The sequence below is a fragment of the Bombina bombina genome, chromosome 4 (assembly GCF_027579735.1).
Source record: "Bombina bombina isolate aBomBom1 chromosome 4, aBomBom1.pri, whole genome shotgun sequence".
Taxonomy (NCBI): Eukaryota; Metazoa; Chordata; class Amphibia; order Anura; family Bombinatoridae; genus Bombina; species Bombina bombina.
This window is the reverse complement of record NC_069502.1, coordinates 449,727,524-449,740,296: the sequence shown is the minus strand read 5'-3', so window position 1 is coordinate 449,740,296 and position 12,773 is coordinate 449,727,524.

The window sequence follows — 12,773 nt, the reverse complement described above, 5'->3', positions numbered from 1 at the left end:
ATTTGGCCAAATGCTGTAACTAACTCTTACATTTTTGCTTTAAATCTTGTTGTGTGCTTGCAAGACGGTACCAGACATTCTGGGCTGGATTACAAGTGGTGTGGTAAAAAAAATGTCTGCGATTACGAAAACACTGCTAGTGTTAAGCTTTTTGCGCTAGTTGGGTTGCGTTGGTATTACAAGTTCCAAAAAATTTATTTTATGCTAGTGGTAACCCGAATAGTGCGTACAACCTAACAAGTTTTCCCCTGCGTGTATTCCCCCATAGAAAAAAAAGTTGGGGGGAAAAAAAACTAGCATCCGATTATAGCGCTAACCCGAATCACCATAAGCCCCTATCTTAATAACCCCTAAACCGCCACATAGCCCACCGCAAGGTTCCCACTATACTATTAACCCCTAAACCGCTATCCCCCACATTGCAAACTATCTAAATAAACTATTTACCCCTAAACCGCAACCCCCCCTTTGCAAACTACCTAAATAAGCTTAACTCCTAAACTACGCAAAGTAACAAACCAACATCTACCTTTAAAAAAAAAAAAACATTACTAAAAATAAAAATAAACTAACGGGGGGGCGGAGTTAACCGCCAAACTGTGTGGACGCACTTTTGCAGAGCTCTCTGCTACATGAGCACAAATATAGAAATTAAATATATTATCCCTGCCTGATACACCTAAAAAGTGATTGTCGAGGATACTCTTGGGCACAGCAGCAATATCCATGTTTGAAAAGTGGGTAAAATCATATGCTAGACGGCTACAGCAGGACAAGCAGGTTGGTCTGGAGGCCCACGCTACATAAGCGGACAGTGAGAAGCTATCCTCCGGAGGGTCGGGGCTCCGCTCCGGAGGTAATACCCACACACTTGCTGCTTCCACTTCACTAAGGGACAGAGTACGGTCAAGTACCGACTTTTCAACTAAGGCGGTAGATTCGCTTACTGCGGGTGCGACCGCACTGAAAAAGGGACATCCACGTGTCAGGGCCCTATAAAACACATAGATACCGGGGCCTGCAGAGTACTGTGAAGAACGAGACAAAGCAGACACATAACCCTGGGCCACTTCAAGAAATTAAGGCTACTCCCGCCATAGAATCTGTGGGTGAATCAACCAGCTGAAAATACCCGGAGGCCAAAAAATAAAGGCGCGAGTCTCCGCCATCTTTAACTTCACAGCGGGACTTTGACAGACAGCCAAGCGGAGACTGTCATTATTGCGGCCAGCATCTGGGGCAACTGAAGATCCTACATATTCTGGTAAGACCTTCTCTCCTTTATATGATAGGCACTGACATTGCAATACTCTAGCCACACTGGTCGGCTGCCCCATTTGACCTCAGATAACACACAGCGGCTGCATAATAAGACTGTCCTATATTTCCCCATACTTCTTGGGCCCCATATATGTCGCAACTGGCTGTCCTCATAGAAGCTAAAGAGACTCACGCTGCCGCTTCAGCAACTACACAGGGGATCACTCCCTTCTGCTTAAAGGAAAAGCAGTTCATACCACAGACTCTCTGAAACTGAAGCTCAAAACACTGTGGCCAAACTAAAATCTAGGCTGCTACACAACTGTGCACAAATATTGCAGACCTCAGACATATACACTGAAAGTGGACACTAGATAACCCTGATAGATTTATATATCTGGAGACCTCCATAATCTCTGAAATATTAATCTCCAATCAGACCCCAAAGGTACAACTGGCAGCATTGGGAAACTGTCACAGCAGCTGTTAACACGCTCTTAATATCAGTTATCAAGGTGTTTTTATTCTACAGAGGGCTGTTGATTCACTGTGACTGATATATTTTGCATAATCCAAGCTGCTGCGTCAGCTCAGGTGTCTCTGTGACTCCTTACCACAGAGTGTAGTGTTTATTTTCTATGCTTTAACATCCTTTTTTCTTTACAGGACCTTTAGATTATTTGCCTCCTCACTTGGTAAGATAAAGATATAGGTGGCTCATTTAATCTGCTAATAATGAGGTCATAACAGCCTTGATAACTTGATCCCAAATACTTAATTATATCTCTCCCTGGAAAGGAATTGCTGCTGTAACTTTATCTCACCCCCTATCCACTCTCTCCACTCCTTTCCTGTTGTAGATAATTGCAACAGGTCATACCCACTTTCCTTTTACCGTCATGGCCCAGTGAGGGCAAGGCTCCCTGGAGAGAGTGCATAGTAAAGCTCCTGTTCCACCTATCTCTGCAGAGTGACATATAAGTCATTATAGTGACACTTTCACAGTTGGCACACCTTTTCTCACCAGCAAGTCAACTGTTAAACATGGCTACTTAAATCAAGATTGACATCAGGGGGACTATGTTTCAACCATCCTCAAATTGCTCTCTTTAACGGTTATACTATATCTGAGTGCAACTTTTTCCTAGTTTCTCTGTGACCATACTCAGCTACTTGAAGATCAGATACAGAATATGTCTCAAAACACTAAAAGAAAGCCGAAACTGTCACAACCACCCAGGAAAACAGTGGTGGACCACTTTAAAGGTCATATGGCTGATAAAACCCAGGTATACCGAGATTCCACTCCTATGTTAGACGAAAGTGAGTCTGACAATAGCATGGATTCTCAATCCCCCACTTCTGATGCGGTGTCAGCTTCTATTGTTGATGTACTTACTAAAAGGATGAACCTCCTACAAGACACGTTAACCAAAGAAATTAAAGGTTCCACAGCTGAACTCCGCAGAGAGATCGCATCATTAGGGGAACGGACAGATACCCTGGAGCGTAAGCAAGAAGATCTAACAGTGGACCATGCCCACCTATTAGCTTACTCTCAAAGTCTAGCAACACAGATCTCTGACCTGGAGATAAAATTGGCCGATATGGAAGACAGATCTAGACGGAATAACCTGAGGTTCCGGGGGATATCTGAAGAAATTGGAGCACAAGACTTGGAGTCTTATATTCTGGAATTCTGTAAAATCGTACTACCCTCTTCAGACCCGACAGACTTCATACTGGACAGAGTACACAGAGTGGCAAGACCACGATCGGTATCACAAGATAAGCCGAGAGATGTTCTTGCTAGGATACATTTTTTCACCCATAAAGAAAAGATAATGAGGGCATTGGCCAACAAACCCCAGCTACCAGACAAATTCCAACACATTTCGGTTTTCCCAGATATCTCGAGCTACACTCTGCAAAGGAGAAGAACTTTTAGGAATATAACCCAAATTTTGAGATCAGAGAATATAAGATATAGATGGGGCTACCCGACAAAACTGATTGTTGCTAAGGATGGAGAAACACACACCATTATCACCCTCCAAGAAGGCTTCGACCTACTAAAAGAGTGGGGCCTAGTTGCACCAGATCCTCGTGCCAGAAATGAAATCGCAACCTCTAAAACTGGGTCTGACCCACCTGTTCTGACCTCACAGCCTAAAATCCGAGCTGGAGCCCCAGATTTCACTCCCAGGCCACAAAGGCCTATTACTTGATTGTTGTTCTCTCTGGTTAATGTTTGTTTACAATATCGAAACTGATATGATAACATTTATTTTGTTAAGTGTATCTGTGCTTAATTTTGTTTGCTTGTACCCTGCCTGGGTGCCTGTTCCGCGCAGGGGATGAGAGAGCTTGGGAACTTTTTTGAGAGACAGTAACTCTGTTCCTAGCCACCCCACCTCCATCTTTTTAACACCCCGACCCTTACCCCAAAAGTGAGGGGTTGTGGGCATCTCCCCTCCCATGCGTGGTACAGGTGACAGGTGATCTAACTAATAATTGATAAAATGTGTTCTAAAAAGTTGAATTTAGACATACCTATACTTGAATGTGTAAACAGGGTATGAGTCAGTCCAAGCACACTGAATGTTAAGATTTGTTTATAATCCAAACCGTTTGAGTTAATTTTGTTTTTCCTGTAGTTCATACTCCCCCGTACATAGTCAATCTACTTATACCAGTTGGTGTATTTATAACACCCCCCCCCCCATATACGCTAAGTATATTAGTGACATCCCATCTTAAGGGGACTGGAGAAGTCAGTCTATCTCCTCGGCTACACTTCTCCTTTTGGTGATCCGTTGGATCATCAGATTTGTTTAGACACTTTCTAGTTGTACACAGTTAAAAATTGAACATATTTGTTACAAACTTGTCTCTACAGGTTATCTTCTCCCGCCTATCTCCTCCTTATCTCCTAATTTGACACCTGTTTCTAAATACGTATACCTTCACCTAACCTTATTCCTACTCTAAGTGATAGGTACAGATCCTTTGGGGACAGACTTCTTGCATTTCCCTTCAACATTGACCTGCTCATGCTGATCTGAAAGTCTGGTGGCCGTGTCTTGGTGTGCAGATCCAGGTGGGGTGAGTTTTCTACCTAATCATTACTTTTCCCTCAACTCTGGTTTCCCCTCCCACCCTCCCTGACCATTAGATCCGCCATGTCGACAATTCCCAGTAACATCTCTTTTGCAACACTAAATGCTAAGGGTCTTAATTCCCAAGACAAAAGAAGTATGCTTACAAACACCATGAAAAATCTTAAAATACAAGTTATCTTTTTACAAGAAACCCATTGGCTAGCATCTTCTCAAGCCCCATACAGGACCTCAGAGTATCCCACAGTGATTCTGGCCTCACATACTGAAAAATCTAGAGGTGTAGCGATTGCTATACATAGAACTATTCACTATGAGACTATCTCTGTAGAGGCAGATACCCAAGGGAGATATTTACTACTTACCTGCAAACTCAATGGTATTCTGTTCACCTTGGTGAACATATATGCTCCTAACCAAACACAACCCAAATTTCTGAAAGGAATTTTATCCAAAATTGAGAAATATAAAGTTGGAACCCTAGTCCTGGGAGGAGATTTCAACATGGTGTGGAATCCCCAAATGGACAAAAAGCTTCAGAAGGGGAAAAGCATTGATACATATACTATAACTACAGCCAACAAATTCCGCCAACATATAATCCAACATAACCTATATGATATCTGGAGGGCACTTCATCACAGTGACAGAGATTATACCTACTTTTCTAGACCTCATCACTCCTACTCGAGACTAGACCACTTTTTCTCTGACTCCTGGACTCTGAACAGAGTACTAGAGTCACATATCAGGGTTTGTGCATGGTCCGACCATGATATCCTCACTTTCACCCTATCTACTGACCTAGCCAGAACAACCAGGCCTAGTTGGAAATTCCCGAAATAAGCACTCCATGATAAAATCTTTAAGACGTCCCTCAGGAACTCCATTGTTGAGTTCTTGAGACTTAATGAGACCCCAGGTATGCCGTCTCAAACCATTTGGGCTGCCTTGAAAGCATATGTGAGAGGGATTTGCATTAGGAGACAGGCGACACTGCGGCGGCAGACAGGCGCACCCTTAGGCCTTCTTTTGTCTGAACTACGTCAGACGGAGCTGGACAATAAAAACTCCCCATCAGCCTCCCTATCTGATAAGATTAAACAGCTTAGAGCGCAATTGGCAGACAGAGAGCTGGAGAGAGTGAAAGAATCCTACATTCGATTCAAGAAGTTACTGTATTGTCAGGGCAACAAAGCCTCAACGTTACTAGCTCACAAACTGAAGGGTAGGACCGCTGCAGCCAGAATCTTGGCACTCCAACGAGGGGCCACATTGGTCACATCCCCTAAAGATATCGGAGAAACTTTCGCGACCTACTACTCAGACCTATACAATCTCCAACCTTCAATGGTTGAGAAAGAGTCCTCTATTCAGAAGGTGGTGGACTTTCTGCAAAGCCTCAACCTACCTAGTCTATCGGAAGAGGATAAAGAAACACTCAAGGCCCCTTTTTCTATATCGGAAATTAGCCTTGCCATCAAACATACTCAAAACAATAAAGCCCCGGGCCCTGACAGATACCCGGCATCTTTTTATAAACTCTTCAAGGTAGAATTGAGTAAAACCCTCCTTGGAGTCTTCTCAGAAGCTCGGGAGTCGGGGTTGTTCACTAAGGAATATTTGCAAGCAACGATACTACCGATTCCCAAACCTAATAAAGATCCCTCACAATGCAGCAGCTGTAGACCAATATCATTAATTAATGGAGATGTAAAGCTCTATGCTAAACTCTGGGCTAATCGACTGAACGCCCTACTCCCGGGGGTGATACACAACGATCAAGTTGGGTTCACCTTTGGCAGAGAGGGACCGGACAACACCAGAAAAACATTGGATATCCTCATGGAGGCATCCCGACTAAAGCTACCCATGCTGGCCCTGTCTTTAGACGCAGAAAAAACGTTTGACAGGGTCAGATGGGACTACTTATGGTGCACGCTTGCCCAATTTGGTATACCAGACGAAGTTATAACAGCAATTCAAGCCCTATATTCCTGCCCAACTGCAGTGGTTAAGGGCCTGGGATTTGCTTCCCCAGAAATACATATTACCAATGGCACCAGACAGGGTTGTCCCCTGTCACCCCTAATTTTTACATTAGCCATTGAACCCTTGGCCCAAGCCATTAGGAACTCAAGTCCAATACATGGAGTAAAATTTGGGAGAGTAACTGCAAAGATAGCGTTGTTTGCAGATGACGTTACTCTATTCCTCACAAATCCACTGGGCTCCTTGCCGATGTTGCTAGACCTCCTTTCCAAATTTGGGACGTATAGCTATTACAAGGTTAACGTCTCTAAGACGGAGGCCTTACCGCTGGGCATCCCTGCATTTGAATTAGATGTTCTACAAGCCTCATACTCTTTTCAATGGTCACGCACTACCATCCGGCATCTTGGGGTACAACTGGGCCCTGACCCGAAAACTGTACTTACCATAAACTATTTGGCTATGATTAAAGAGGTCACTGAACTCACCACTTCCTGGAGCCTCAAGGAATTGTCGTGGCTGGGACGCATCGCCTCCTTTAAAATGACGATTTTACCTAAAATTCTCTATTATTTCCGGTGTATCCCCCTCAATGTACCCAGTGCCCTGATAGATACACTCCAATCTATTGGCCAAAAATACATATGGGGAAAGTCTAGACCTCGAATTGCTGTGAAAATACTCCAGAAAAAATACGAACGGGGAGGAGTAGCTATGCCTAGCATACGTGGATATTATGAGGCAGCCAGACTATCACACATTACGGCGTGGGCAGACAAAGGGGAACCTCAGGGATGGAAGAGCATAGAAAATTTTGATCTACCCAGAGGGTTGAACTTGGCAGATTTGCCCTGGATCCCTGACTATCAACTAGATAGGCTGAGAATTAAAAATGTTATTGTCAGAGATAACCTAAAAGTGTGGCGTACTCTTAAAAACCTGCCTGAGGTTGCTCCCCATCCATCCCCTATACACTCAGTACCCGCTTTGCTTGCAGCCTTACCAGATACGCATGTTCAACAATGGAGACATTGGGACCTCAATCTGGTCTCCCAGCTGTACCCCTCAGGTACTTTGGTCACTCCAGACAATATCAAATCAGTCATACAGGACCTTCCAGTATGGGCCATATTTGAGTACTCCAGGCTATATGCCTTTCTGATGTCTTGGGGATTTTCTAGGGTTCGCCTTAGACCCCTGACCAACTGGGAGAAATTGTGGCAGCTAGAGGTTAAGACCCCTAGAATCATATCATTCCACTACAACCTACTACAGGCATCCACAAACAAAGAAAGATCCTGGCAACTTAGAGCTTGGGAAGGAGACTTATCCAGACCAATCTCTGACAAACACCTTTATCTTGCTATGACCCTAACTAAAAAGACTCTGCACTGTGCGAACACTCTTGAGTCTTATATGAAACTATTTTTGAGATGGTACTACACTCCCTCTAGACTATCGCAGATGTTCCCTACAGCTTCTTCTCTATGTTGGAGAGGTTGCGAACTGAGAGGCTCAGAATTGCACATATGGTGGGAATGTCCTAGCCTGACACCTATATGGCTCCAGGTATCTACCCTTTGCCTCAGTCTCGGAATGAAAGTGCCACTAACCTCTGAAATGGCCCTACTACACATATTCCCGCGGAATATCCCTACCCCTTTGACTAAACTAATAGTTTTCGTACTCGCGGCCACTAAATTAGCAATAGCTAGAGCCTGGAAACAGACCCAACCCCCAGACATGGTAGCTATCACATCTATAATGCAAGTCTATGCTAAGATGGAACAGAGTTATTATTCTAATGCTGATAGAGAGGAACATTACTGGCAAATTTGGGAACCCTGGTTCCACTATCAGGAAGATTGTAGACAGATGGCTTTGAGAGATAGGGCCCCCAATCATGATAGACCCCTGGCCCTGGAGTAAGGATCCACTTCTGCCTCCAATGGTCTCTATCTGTTGACCACCATTCCTTCCCCCCCCATCCTACCTCTTCTGCCCCTTTCCTACTTCCCTTCCCCCCCCATAACATGAGACCCCTGACCCCTCCTTGTTCCCCCCCCCTCCCCCTCCCTCCCCCCCCCCCCTCCAGCCTCTTTTCCTTGGGATGACCTGCCCCGCCTGGAGATGCGCACCACAGGTGGCCAGCTGAGATGTGGAGGTGCACATGATAATAATTTTTACCTAAGGTTGCTGATTGAAACTCCTCTGCAGCTGAGTCCTTAACTAAAATCATTGTACTGCATCAATTATTGCAAATAGGCCCAACTTATACATACCTATTGTGACCCCCGGTGAGTGGCCTACGTTTGCTCCCCCTGGTCTGTGCTAGATAACTTGAGTTCTTTTCTCTTCTCCATGTACTTTAACCTACCCCTCTGCATCCATTCCCCCCCCCTCCCCCTCCTCATCTCTCCCCTTCCTATCTTTTAATACCCCCCTCCATTTCTAGTTCCTTTCTCTTAGGAGTTCTCTCCCTCACTTGGAGATAAGTGTCACAAATGGCCTCTTGGGTAGTTAAGATAAACATGGTGAAGGTTCTCATTAAGTTGATTGGTCGATCTTAGTATGCTACTGTGTCCACATTTGAAATATGTTGTTGCACCAATCATAACAGTCAGGTGTGGTCAAAACTGCTAGCCCATTCTGTATCCTTTAGTGCCCTGGAGAACTATGTTATATACCTGATATTACCTACGACTGTTCATGGAGATACTTTTATCATGACTTCTGTTATATCTGTATGTACGCAGTGAGTTGATTACTCTGTACTTGTCATTGTCAAGCTTACTTTATAATGAAAATAAAATAAAAATTATTTCTAAAAAAAATAAAAATAAACTAACATTACAGAAAATTAAAAAAAAAACTAACATTACAGAAAATAAACAAAACCTAACATTACAGGTCTTCCTCTTGCAAGCTTCAACACAGAGGTCCTCTTCATACGGTCTCCAGCCGCATACTGAAAAGTGAATGCCAGGTACCACTTTTATATGGGGGTACCCTTGCATTCCTTTTGGCTTATTTGAATTTTCAAATTCAAACCAGCCAATAAAATAAAAGGAAAAAAGCTTTAATTCTATTGGCTTCTCATGCACTATTCAGTATGTGGCTGGAGGCCGTATGAAGAGGACCTCCATGATTATTATTTTTTTTTTTTACATAGATGTATAGTTTTACATATATATTTTAAATAATATATATATATTTTATTAAAATAACATTTTCTTCTAGTGAAGTTATTTGAAGTATTTCTTAACGCAGCTTCGACTTTTGTACAGTTGTCCTAGCTCTAGAAGAGGTTTTTGTAGCGCACCCCATAGAAGTCTATGGGGAAAGACTTGCACCCCTGAGGCTTTCGCTCCCATGCAATTCAAGCACAAGAATAGAAGCTGTTATTTTTGCTATTCCATTTTTGCACTCCACTTGTAATGTAGGCCTTTGTATTTGGTCTCCCGATCACCCTGTGATTTTCATAAATCACACGTTGATAGAGCTGGTTTAACGCAGGGCCTTTGAAGCTGCATCCCATTACAGTGCAGGGCTTCCAAAGTTTAATTTATTTGCTTGTTGAAAACAGAGCCCGGAGATCTCAACTTATCATGTAATGGGACTGGGACAGGGACAGGCAGTCCGGTAACGTCTTCCTCTTCAATCTTCCTGCTGTAGAATCGTGCAACGTTCAGATCAGTCTGTTCAGTTAAAAATATTTGTACTTAATGATTGTGCTGCTCTGATTCATATATATTTAGGAGGTTTTTACTCAATGAAATTAATAGGCATTGAATAAATCAGTCACTATGTCTAAGAACAGTTTACTCTTAACATTTTTTTTTTTTTTTTGCAATCTTCTTGTATTCCTTCTTTTTAACTGCTGCAAATGGGAAACCCATTGCTGACTTATGTATGTAGTTATAAATAGGTGGATATTAAAAAAATGAACCCTTTTGGATGCAAATTAAAAAATATAAAACATCTGGCTCCTAGATTTAACATATTTGGCAATCACATGAAACATTGCAATTCAAGTTGGAAGCTAATCATTTTGAAGGAGTCTTAATTTTACTGGAGATTATTATTATTTATTTGTTTGGGTTCCATAGGGAGAGTGTATCTCCCATTAGTGCCATGCTATTCTGTCCATTTGCAAATGGTTATATGCTATGTAAAATCTGACTATGGAATTTCTTGGTAAGAGTCCATCCAAATGTCAACAACGAAGTGTTTTTGATAAGAAATCTACATGTGTAATCAGACATTTTAGGCCTTTTTTTGCATTGTTACCTGCTAATTTGGGTTAACTGTTTAGCAATTTACATACAGCCATGTTTTAAGAATTTTACCAAAGTGGGAATGTAACTAGCCAATTTTCCAGATCTTCTAATATACCGTTTTGTAGTGCTTGATACCACAATGGGGGACTGTAATGTTCTGATCAGTGCATCATCCTTATTCTTTAAAGGGACATGAAACCAAATTTTTTTCTTTCATGAATTAGATAGAGAATACGATAATCTATTTTGCTTCCTTCTCTTACTGTCTTTTGTTGAAAAAATAGCGATGCACATGGGTGAGCCAATAACATGAGGCATACATGTGCAGTCACCAATCAGCAGCTCCTGAGCCTATCTATATATGCTTTTCATCAAAGGATGCCAGGAGAACAAAACAAATTAGATGATATAAATAAATTGGAAAGTTGTTTAAAATTGCAAGCTTTCTCTAAATCACAAAAGAAAAAATTTCGGTTTCATGTCCCTTTAAATACATTCTGGCTGCTAGTGATGGCTGACATTAGCTTTACAATACAGATAAAGTTTGTATACCCATATTACTATTATACTTGCTGTCATATTTTTACCCCCTCTGTAACAACTATAGTGTAGACCCTCTATGTGCCTTTATTTTGCCATCTCTCTTTAAACCCTGTCACTGAACTTGCTGATCAGGATGGGTGTCTGTGTGTGTCTCAATGTATGTGTGTGAGAGTGTGTCTGTGTTAGTGCCTGTGTTTTTGTATGTGTTGATGTGTGTGCGTGTTAGTTTCTTTGTGCTTATTTGTCTGTGTTAGTGTCTATGGGGCCTATCTATCAAGCTCCATATGGAGCTTGTGGGCCCGTGTTTCTGGCGAGTCTTCAGACTCGCCAGAAACACCAGTTATGAAGCAGCGGTCTTTATAACCCTGTCCGCCTGCTCTGAGCAGGCGGACAGGAATCACCGGAATTCAACCCGATCGAGTACGATTGGGTTGATTGACACCTCCCTTCTGGCGGTTGATTGGCCGCAAGTCTGCAGGGGGCGACGTTGCACCAGTAGCTCTTGTGAGCTGCTGGTGCAATGCTGAATACGGAGAGCGTATTGCTCTCCGCATTCAGCGATGTCTGTCGGACCTGATCCGCACTGTCGGATCAGGTCCGACAGACATTTGTTAAATAGGCCTCATTGTGTGTGTGTGTGTGTGTGTGTGCTAGTGTGTCTGTTTTAGTGTCAATGTGTTAGTGTCTATGTGTGTGTGCTAGTGTTTCTGTGTTAATGTGTGTGTGTATGTGTTAGTGTGTGTCTCTGTCTATATGTATGTGTTAGTGTGTGTGTGTATGTGTTAGTGTGTGTCTCTGTCTATATGTATGTGTTAGTGTGTGTGTGTGTGTGTATGTGTTAGTGTGTGTCTCTGTCTATATGTATGTGTTAGTGTGTGTGTGTATGTGTTAGTGTGTGTCTCTGTCTATATGTATGTGTTAGTGTGTGTGTGTGTGTATGTGTTAGTGTGTGTCTCTGTCTATATGTATGTGTTAGTGTGTGTGTTTATGTGTTAGTGTGTGTCTCTGTCTATATGTATGTGTTAGTGTGTGTGTGTATGTGTTAGTGTGTGTCTTTGTCTATATGTATGTGTTAGTGTGTGTGTATGTGTTAGTGTGTGTCTCTGTCTATATGTATGTGTTAGTGTGTGTGAAAGAGCCACTGGTCAGAATATCAACTTGCATCCTTGGTTGCAACAAAAGGTGGCAATGCACTGCAAAGCAATGCTTTTGTTGCTATTTGAGTGAGGGTAGGATAATCAAGCATATAAACTGCTTTATGTAACAGTGGAGGAAAAACACACACACGTACAATGTTTGTCTGTCTCAGTGCAACAACTTTATTAGCAACTTCCTAATACAAGAGTGAGGAACAAAAACAAACTTTATTCATACATATAATTATGCTCATAGGCAGGGATGGGCAAATGTGCTTAAAGTGTAATTCATTTGGTAGAATGAATAGTTCTGTGGACATTCGTTTTGGACAATTGAATGTTGATAAGAATGAAAATATATCAAAATTCTGTAATCGAATGTTATTTCCAGTATTCGAATGTTACTTTCATTTTCGAATGTTCATAATTAAATCAAATATCCA